Raw genomic sequence first — 9,548 nt, 5'->3', positions numbered from 1 at the left:
TTTTTTCAATATGGCAAAATTTGCTGGTTGGGGGGCGTGTCCATGGTGTGTGGTGTCCCGGGGTTCTTTTTTGAGAAAATGGGGTGAGCAAGGAGATTTCATACTCTAAAGTTAAAAATTTTATCTGATTCATACCTATGTTTATGTGTAATTTTCTTGAAAGTACCCTTCTTCATTTTAATAGGGGTGGGCTTGGCTGCTTACACTATATAGTTCACAGTTTTTTTTCATGTACTTTTTCACACTTCTTTGGCGTATGTGTTGTGTCTGCCAATGGTCCGTTTTGTAAAAATGCTCAAGCCATAGCACAAGCCAAGAGCACATCCTATTTGTTCCATTGCGTGATGTGTGCCATGGACAAGAGGTTTGAGATAAGCATTCATGCTTTCAAAGCAAAGCAGCTGTATGCCCACAAGGCCCCCTTCTTTCACCATAGTTTGCTAAATGTTGCAAAAGATGGATATTCATGGTGCAATTTGTTTTCTCATAAGAATTGTCACCAAAAAAACCAAAATCTTGCAACATTGCATCAGCTTGTTGTAATTGAAGTTGACTGATGGAATCAGAGGTCAAGATGGCCAACGCTCCTACTAGAAGTGACCAATGCATTATAAGTATAAAGGATGCAAAGTTGAATACATTACTGGTATTGAGTAGTGTAATAGCCAGTTTTTCAGTTCTGTAGCTTTCCAGTGTGATTCCTCACTCAATGATCTTGGATTTCGTCCAATAATATCAGGAGGCTTGATTGCTATAAGCCTTTCCGAGAGAATCTTTATTGTATTTGTACCACCAATACAATATCACTTGGTTTTGTTGTTTATTATTAACAGATTCATGACATACTTCACGGATCGAAGTGCTACACAATGCATCCAATCAATAGCAAATGAAAGAGTTAAATCAAAACTGTAATTCAGCCTTGCAAAAACAGAGTGGCCCCTAACAACCATTACTGCATTTTTTTCGAGTTGCATCTTTTGCATACGAAAGCTGATCATTATGAGTGCTTTGCGGCAGATTTTTTTCAAGTGGCCAGTAACGATGGAGGTTGTTTATTCCATACCCTTGCCCTTTACTTTTGCAAAGATGACAGCCACATTTGCATTATACCGTTTCATATTCATGATTTCAGCACGTGCCGGCAAATAGGCTGTGGCAACAAACAGCAAACATCGGACGTGAATTTGGCCTTCAGCACTGTTCTTAATGTCAATTCCTTTTTCATGAAGAACATTCAGTTTGTCAAATAATGGACTTAAAAAAGTTAGCATATTTGGATCTTGCTTGTCGCAGTAGATATATGCCGGTATTATGTATTTCGTCTTAAAACGGTATTCTTTTGGAAGCTCAATTATCATGAGGTACACTGGCCACAAATGACCAGCGCGTGATGAAGAAAATTTATTAACTCCATCAGGATTAACCGTAAATGATATGTTGAAAGTCTTTCTTAAAAATCCACCAGGAAGAGTGAAGTTTTAATAATCAAGCCCATGAAAAATATCATGTATTTTTGGGCCTACTGACTTTCTAATCAGATCTTTTCCTTTTCGAATAAGTTTACAAAACTCGGCGTCCTTAAAAAATTCTTTTAGTTTATTTTCAAAATGGAGATCTAGGAAAGCGTTGACTCGTTTACCCGAGCATTGCTGTTTCATACAAGCATCCTCGCTTAATAAATCTAAGCAGTTTGAACAGTACTATATTGGTGTTGGATCTTCTGTTCCAAAATACTGTATAATGCACAATTTAATTTTGTACACAGACTTAATAGTCTTGTCACATCTGTCACCAAGCAAAATGGAAATGACTAGTAGTAGAAGGTCTGCCCAGGCGATTTTGCTCAAATTGTGTTTGAGAACAAATAGAACAATAAACTGTACATAAGCTAATATTTTAGAAATTGCACTTCCTCTATAATGCGGCTCATCTGTTATTTTGGTGTTAAACGTCGTATTACTAGTATTTGGTTTCTGGGGAGCCCCCTGATCATCAAACTCACTTTCACTTAGACTTGAACATTCGTTTTCACTAGAAGAACTGGATAAACTACTTTCACTCATTTCATCTTCTGAAAGACTTAGTGATTCAGATAAACAGTATTCAGGCATGGATATTTCGTGGGCAAGTCGCATTACAGTATTTTTTGATCAAAATGTGTCATTAATCCTTTCGACATCTGTCAACGACTTGCCTTTTGTAATGCGACTCTAAATTTTCCAAATCTCCAAAATTTTGTAAACCAGCCAAAACTTCAAAGACGCCGTAATGCTTAGGTGGGGCAGGATGATTTTCTGCGAACAAAAGAAACCGAATCCGGTAATGACAGATCATGTCATGTTAACAGTTAACAGATCGCTTGATCAGTATAAAATATCAAGACTCAACGTGACCCTGTCTAGTCTCCCCCACAGCCGCTTTCAGTGTCGTCACGCAACGCTTTCTCCCCTTCATTATCATCATGAATGGTCAAGGATATTACTATCAGGGAGGTTATTACAACCCTTACAATACGTATTTACCGTATCAAGCTCCATTTCAATTAAACATGGACTCACCAGCTACTACAAATCAATCTTCAAATCAGCCATCAGCAAACACTAGCCCTGGACCATCATTGTCAAGTAGTAGCAACAGCCCAGATCAAGAACTGGAACAACAGGCGCCCTCAAAAGGTAAAAAGAACCTATGACAAGTTTTCCCTTGATCAACAAAAGGCTCTAGTAAGCCTATGGGCAGAAAAGCACATCGAACTGGAGAGTAAAGATAACCGAAAAGTATGGGATGCCATCGCAGAACAAATAAACACGAAGTTTAAAATCAACCGAGCTACAGATAAGTACAAGCAAAAGATAAAGTACCTAATCGACAGATACAAAATTGCCAAAGATTGGAACAAAAAACAAACTGGTGGCCATAGGCGAGAGTCTCCCTTTTACAACGATATTTCTTACAACAAAAAGGTTTTAGGATGCCGAGACATATATCGTCACGCTAAAACATGTTTCAGATGTTGGTAGCTCATCGTCGGGCAATGCTAACAACTCATCCGATAATGATGATGTAGAGCCCGCAGAAGTTGCAAAAGGAGAAAGGACGGAGAGAAAGAAAAGTCGCAAGAGAATTAGGGCAGAGTGCGAGTGGCGAGTGCATTTGAAGGCATGAGACAGCAACGCGAGAATATGAACAAATTCATGGAAAACTACACTCGATCACAAGAGGGCAATTAGAAGTTCAGAAAATTTCTGATTTATTTAAAGTGCTACTACGACGAAAATCACTCAAACTTGGATTCAGCTGAAACTTCCTAAGAATACTCCTTAAAGGTCCAATAATCACTGTATGAAGTGTTTTTTCGATATTCAGGACGAAAGTATGATATTTTTACGATTATTTTTTTGGAGTCTGTGACGTCATACACTCAACATCGAACATCGCTCCATACATTTCTTTGTAGTTTATGATCAAAATATCAGTAGTAAAGGGAGAAAGAAATACCCAAACACCCCAAAATATAAATTATAGTCACAAGTAATGTGAAATAAGCACATTAGCCACCCTTTGGGCTTCAAAGGAATAAAATAAATTAAGGATTTATATACAAAGAAATATATGTAGCAATGTTTGATGTTGAGTGTATGAGGTAACAGACTCAAAAAAATAATCGTAAAAATATCATACTTTCGTCCTGAATATCGAGAAAACACTTCATACAGTGATTATTAGACCTTTAAAGAGTATTTTTAAGAAGTTTCAGCTGAATCCAAGTTTGAGCGATTTTCGTCGTAGTAGCACTTTCTCAGCATCATTAAGGCATGGCTCTCAGATGAAAAACTGATTAGCTATACCATAGCCAGTTTTCTACAAATCTTCCCCAAACTTGGCAAGTTAATGTCTTTTGTGAAAAGAAGGAACCTTAGAGCCTTGGTTACCATGGAAACTAAGTCACGTGACCACAAGACCGCCATCTTGGATTTTTAAACAAGCCGTTTGTAAACGTACCGAAACATCTTTAAAAGTCACGAAAATGCAGATTACTATTCATATTTACAATGCCTATATTGATCTAATTGGATATCTTAATTATTTTAAGTTTAATTTTTAGAATATTTTCTATTTTTTCCAAAAAATTAAAAATATTCTAAAAATTAAACCTAATATAATTTCCAAGATATCCAATTAGATCCATATAGGTATTACAAATATCAAAAGGAATATGGATTTTCAGGACTTTTGAAGTAGTTTCAATACGATTACAAACGATTTTTTAAAATCCAAGATGGCGGCCTTGTGGTCACGTGACCTGGTTTCCATGGTAACAGATATGCGGTAACTGCTTGCCTTGAAGAATTACTACTACTAGCCAAATTTCGGAAAGATTCATAGTAAACTGTCAAAGATATGAATAAATAACTGATTTTCCATCACTTCCTCAAAAGAGTCATGCCTTAATGGTGCTGAGTTAACAACTGATCATTTAGCAACACGTCCTTGAAGACCGGCATTTGATTCTTTAGAAATATTCAAGAGAAAACTAAAAACATTTTTGTCCAATTTGTAACTTTAATCTACTTTATCACTTAACAATTCATCGTTATATTTGTAAAGCGCATTGAGAATTTTAGAATATATAATGCGCCTATATAAGAACATATTTATTATTAATATTATTATTATTGTTATTATTATTGTAGGTCTTTTACTAAAAACATAGGAACTTAAATCATCATAACCAGTCACTTCAACTGATTGTAGAACTGATTGACCTGATTTGCATTCCAAGCATCTTTATTTTACTTATAGCGCTCAAATCAATTTCGCATAATTTGTAACATGAGTTGGGAACTGGCTTCTCATCCAATAGGAAAAAAGCGCGCGAAGAAATGAATCATTTCATCAAAGAATTCCACTGCTTGCAATCCATTCAACGTTCTTTTACACTGTATTCTCTGTATTCAAGCGCTTTTTAACGATTGTACAATTATGACACTGTTTTATGCTGTCGAATTTCCGTGCGAAGAAGATGAGAAATCTAGAGGTCCATTCGTAATAACCAAATCGAGGATAAGAGACTGTGGAGACCAAAGGGTAGTAGTTGAGTGGGATGTCGTGGATTCGTTTGGGAACATTCAAAAGAAAGACTATGAAGGAATTTCGCTAATGCAAGGCACTAAAAAAGAATGCACTGACTTCATTGATCGTTTAAGGATAAGCCGGCAACAAGCAGAAATCAATAATAAGGAAAGCAGGACCCGCAAAAAACCTTCCAAACTGAACGATTACATCACTTTAGAAGAAGAAGACTGCAAGACTCCTAAAACAGGTACAGCTTCTTTGGCCAAATGTGATCAGTCAAGAGCTCTGAAGTTGATGTTCATACGAAGAAATACAATAAACAAAACTATCAACATCGAGAAAGAAAGTTGACTGCCAAGAAATTCGTACATTTTCAAGTTCTTCGGATGACTCCAGTGATGATGATTGTATGAGTGCCAGAGAAAAGAAGGAGAAATCCGATTCGAAGAAAAAAGCTCCGACGGGGGCGGAAAAAAGTCTTACTCAACATCGAGAAAGAAAGTTGACTGCCAAGAAACGAAAAATTCCTACAATTTCAAGTTCTTCGGATGATTCACTTGATGATGACTGTATGAGTGCCAGAGAAAAGAGAGAGAAATCAAAGGGGAACAAAAAAGAGACGGGAGCGAAAAAAAAGCCGATAAAAAGTCTCACTTCTCAAAAAGCACTGATGGATGAAAACGCCGACAAGCAATCAATGGATATAGAGAAGGAACGACAGAAATCCTTGACCGTCAAAGTCAACAAAATTCATGGACATGAAACAATTGAATTTACAGTGAATGTGAAGTCTGACATAACTGTCGAGGAATTGAAGAAAAAGCTCTCCGGTACTACTGGAATACCAGAAGAAGAAATAATTCTGATGATTCGCGGTGAGTCCTGTCGTGACCTTCATGTAAAGATAAAAGAGATTTGGTCACCTCAAGATATTATTGGGGTAATACGTTCTACTGATCCTGATGTCACAAGTGTCAAGTCGGACACTTCATTCGATGGTAAGTCACGCTATTCTCTATACTATAATGTACGAGATTATCCCATGTCTCAATAAAACATACTTCAAAATTGATAAAAGCAAAGTTCTATAATGAAACATAACGTAAAAATTATTGTTTCCGCACTTTTTCGCATAATTTGTCGAAAATCGCCCTTTTTCACATTGGCCGCAAAAAATTTCCGCACTTTTTCGAGATTTTTTCCCGCTCTTTTTCAGAGGCCCTATTAGTTCTATTACAAATTCTGTGATCCGACCGAATGAGTTTGAAATGAAATAAAAAAGAAACAAAAGAGAGAAAGTGAGCACTACATCACAATGAATTAATATTCGAACAGTAATCTTCTACATAAAACAATTCAACAATAGAAAGTTGAAAAAAATTTAGGTTTGAACGGTTACAGTAACCTTAATTTCGCGAATTTGACGTGCCCATTTTTCGCAACACGTCAATGTCGTGATATTGAGATATTTTTTGATATCACGGAAATTTAATGTATACAATAAGTTAATTTTGACTTCAAAGCATAACTTTGTGTGTAACTAAGTAACTAAGTAACTAAGACATTAATTTATTGGTGTAAACATTTTCTTTGCCCCAAGGAACCCAGTTTGATGATGATAATTGGATTGGTAAGGAAGAATATCCAAGTACAGAATTTGATGGCACTTCCCTTGATGCCAATAAAACCGGTGAGCATTGTAATACTGCTCAAATATTTTAATACCATGAACGTTATGTTACACGCGACGTTTTTCATCAACGATTTTTTTCGATACGCCTTTGCGCAAACGACTAGTCAGCGCTACTGAGTAGAGTGCATTCATTATATCCGTGAAACACATTTCAATTTGATAAAAATTCAGAAACTCAATAATAATTTATTATGCATAATATATTTGGCCAATTTATTATCTTGACATGCCTTGTATGATTGCCTCGCAAAATTAGCATGCCTATGCTGAAAGTGCCTCACATGGCTCGCATGACTCACTGATTTTTCTGGCCCCTTTCAATAACATTTTTTGCCGCACACTTACCCTATAAACATTTTCTTTAAGGATGAAAAAAAAAACTGACTATCATTGATATTAGTTTTTATAATTTTTCAAAATCAATTTCAGATATTGAAAGTCAAGTGAAGAATTTCAGCAGTGGGGATTTTGCCACGAAAGAAGAAATAATGTTGATCTCAAAAGAGATCAAGGAGATGCAACAACAGCTTTACAAAATGGAGCACCTCCTCAGAGGATTTGCATCCTGTAAGCAATGCGTCAAGAGATTTTACAAAAATGCAAAAGAGGATAACTCAACAGGCTCTGTAGTGAAGTCACTTCATACTCAATTCCAACCGCCACTAACACCTGATCACCACCAATCACCTGCAGCGCATGCCGATCACCAATCACCAATACCCGAGCATAGCATAATCACTACAACCAGCTGCAAGGCAGCCTCATCTGGATTACCAGAATCTGATGCAAAACCTGATTTGGTGATGCTGGGAAATCCTAAACATGGAATATGTGTAAACAAAGACACCCTCAGCAAAATAAGCAACACGAAAGCTAAAAACTATGCACTAAAGCTATTTGAGGTTTTATTCAGCCGTGAGGAAGCTGCAATAATAATAATAAAGACTTTATTTCAACAGGGTAGCCCTTTCAGCAACTAGGCTGATATCCATAGGGGCCCTGCATATAAAACAATAAACTAATTACAAACTATAAAAATATATACTTCACTATATACAAACTAATTCTATGATAAAATCTGAAAAAATCCTAACTAATAATTATATAAAATTTAAATTTAAGAATAACATGTACCTAGAAAAAAAAACTATATATGTTATATGTCTAAAATAAATAAAAAAACACGAAACTTTTAAGCTAAGTAATACTTTTTTAGGCGACTCTTAAAAATACTTAAAGATGAAATATCCTTAATATCTCTAGGTAGTGTATTGAACATAAGAGATCCTGAATATTTAAACGTTTTCTTACCTAAGCTTAATTTAGGTAAAGGTAAGTGCAGGTCATTTTTTCTTCTAGAATTACATGTATGAAAACTACTATTCCTTATAAAGAAATCACTAAGTGATGTCAAGCATCAAAGGAAAGGGGGATAAGTTACGAAAACTTGATCCTAAAAGAATGGAAGCTTTGAAGGATCAAACTAACAGAAAGTTTCCTGAAGGAGAAATCAACTAGAATGATATAAACTTGAGCATAAATTCCAAATGTCGTATGGTGAGGAATGGGCGATGCTTGTCATGGAGCTCGAGTTCAGAAAATACAGCTAAGTGAAAAAAAAAAACAGTAGATAGGTTGATTTTACCTGCACAGGAGAGGGACGGGATGCCCTTTTGATTGATCATAAAAAAATGGATTCGTGGTAATGAACAATTGCAGTTATAATCAAACCATGCAAATAATGCATTAATAAGTAAATTGTAATACTACTTTTTTTTTATTTATTTATTTTTTATTTTTTTTATATATTTGATAAAAAAATATTAGCATTGTTCAACAACTAAACAACATTATATACTCAGACCGATTAACAATTTTTATTTACTTGATAATTGTATTTGTAAATAATGGTAATTGAACTGAGTGGAGTGTAATTTGGTCTGAAATCAAACGCGCGATTACAAAATTTGATTTGTAATTGCAAGTTTGATTTCAGACCAAAATTGCACGACACGAAGTTCAATTACCACTTTATTATATCCATTTTGAAATCTTTTTTGAAAAAGACGTTTTTTCCAGTTAAACCGACATGACTTACAATCTACAAGCAGTCGATTCAAACATGCTGTCAAAAGAACTTGTTATTTATACTGATCGAGCAATGATTCTCATTTTGAAAACCAACACTTTCAATCCAAAACTAAAATGAATTTATATAGGACCAAAAGGCATTACATGTATTAAGAATCGTTTACTTACATTAAATAGCAAAACAATCCTGCCCAAAAGGGTTGTAATGAACTGGCTGTTGTCCATACAGCCAATGCTCACTGCTTGTATTTTTACGATTTCTGTTCAACATGTTAAGATCACACTTGTGCCGAGAAAACAGCAAAAATCAAAGGTTGTTTAGTCCTTCGGTTGTCCTTAAGAAGTCACGTAGCTCAGCAAAAATCTTCTTCTTAAGACTTTTAATGACTGTATTTTCGATGTGTTGTTATGCTTTACAGATTGAAAAGGAAACCACTTTCCACGATCAATCGCCAAGCCGTTTGCATTTCCCCCCACTGCTTTTCGCTGTAATATCTTCAACTTACTTAAGCAGTTACTTTACAAAGATGCTTTTGACAATTTTAAGTGATCAGTTGGTCTTTTTAAGTCCTTTTTATGGCTTTTCAGTCTTTTTTTACGACTTTTGACGGTTAAATCGTTCTTCAGAAAACGCAACTCAACACTCAGATGGATTCCTTAATATAATTGGCTGGAAAATGACGTC

General features: G+C 35.5%; 1 non-coding gene and 1 pseudogene across 1 annotated transcript; one reads left to right on the top strand and one right to left on the bottom strand.

Moving 5' to 3' along the window:
• Window positions 1–239: 239 nt before the first annotated feature.
• On the bottom strand, window positions 240–953 carry LOC148912833 (uncharacterized; annotated as a pseudogene).
• Window positions 954–4,707: 3,754 nt separating this feature from the next.
• On the top strand, window positions 4,708–8,522 carry LOC116290862 (uncharacterized). The gene is made up of 5 exons (XR_016119110.1): window positions 4,708–6,077; window positions 6,680–6,769; window positions 7,202–7,750; window positions 8,036–8,104; window positions 8,178–8,522. It is a non-coding gene; the product is annotated as an uncharacterized LOC116290862 (transcript).
• Window positions 8,523–9,548: the final 1,026 nt, after the last annotated feature.

This window comes from Actinia tenebrosa, unplaced genomic scaffold, assembly GCF_029948245.1.
Source record: "Actinia tenebrosa isolate PJP-AT-01 unplaced genomic scaffold, QUT_ActTen_1.0 PGA_scaffold10__47_contigs__length_13832649, whole genome shotgun sequence".
Classification (NCBI taxonomy): Eukaryota; Metazoa; Cnidaria; class Anthozoa; order Actiniaria; family Actiniidae; genus Actinia; species Actinia tenebrosa.
Note: the sequence above shows the minus strand (reverse complement) of the source record. Positions and strands in the feature narration are given on the sequence as shown.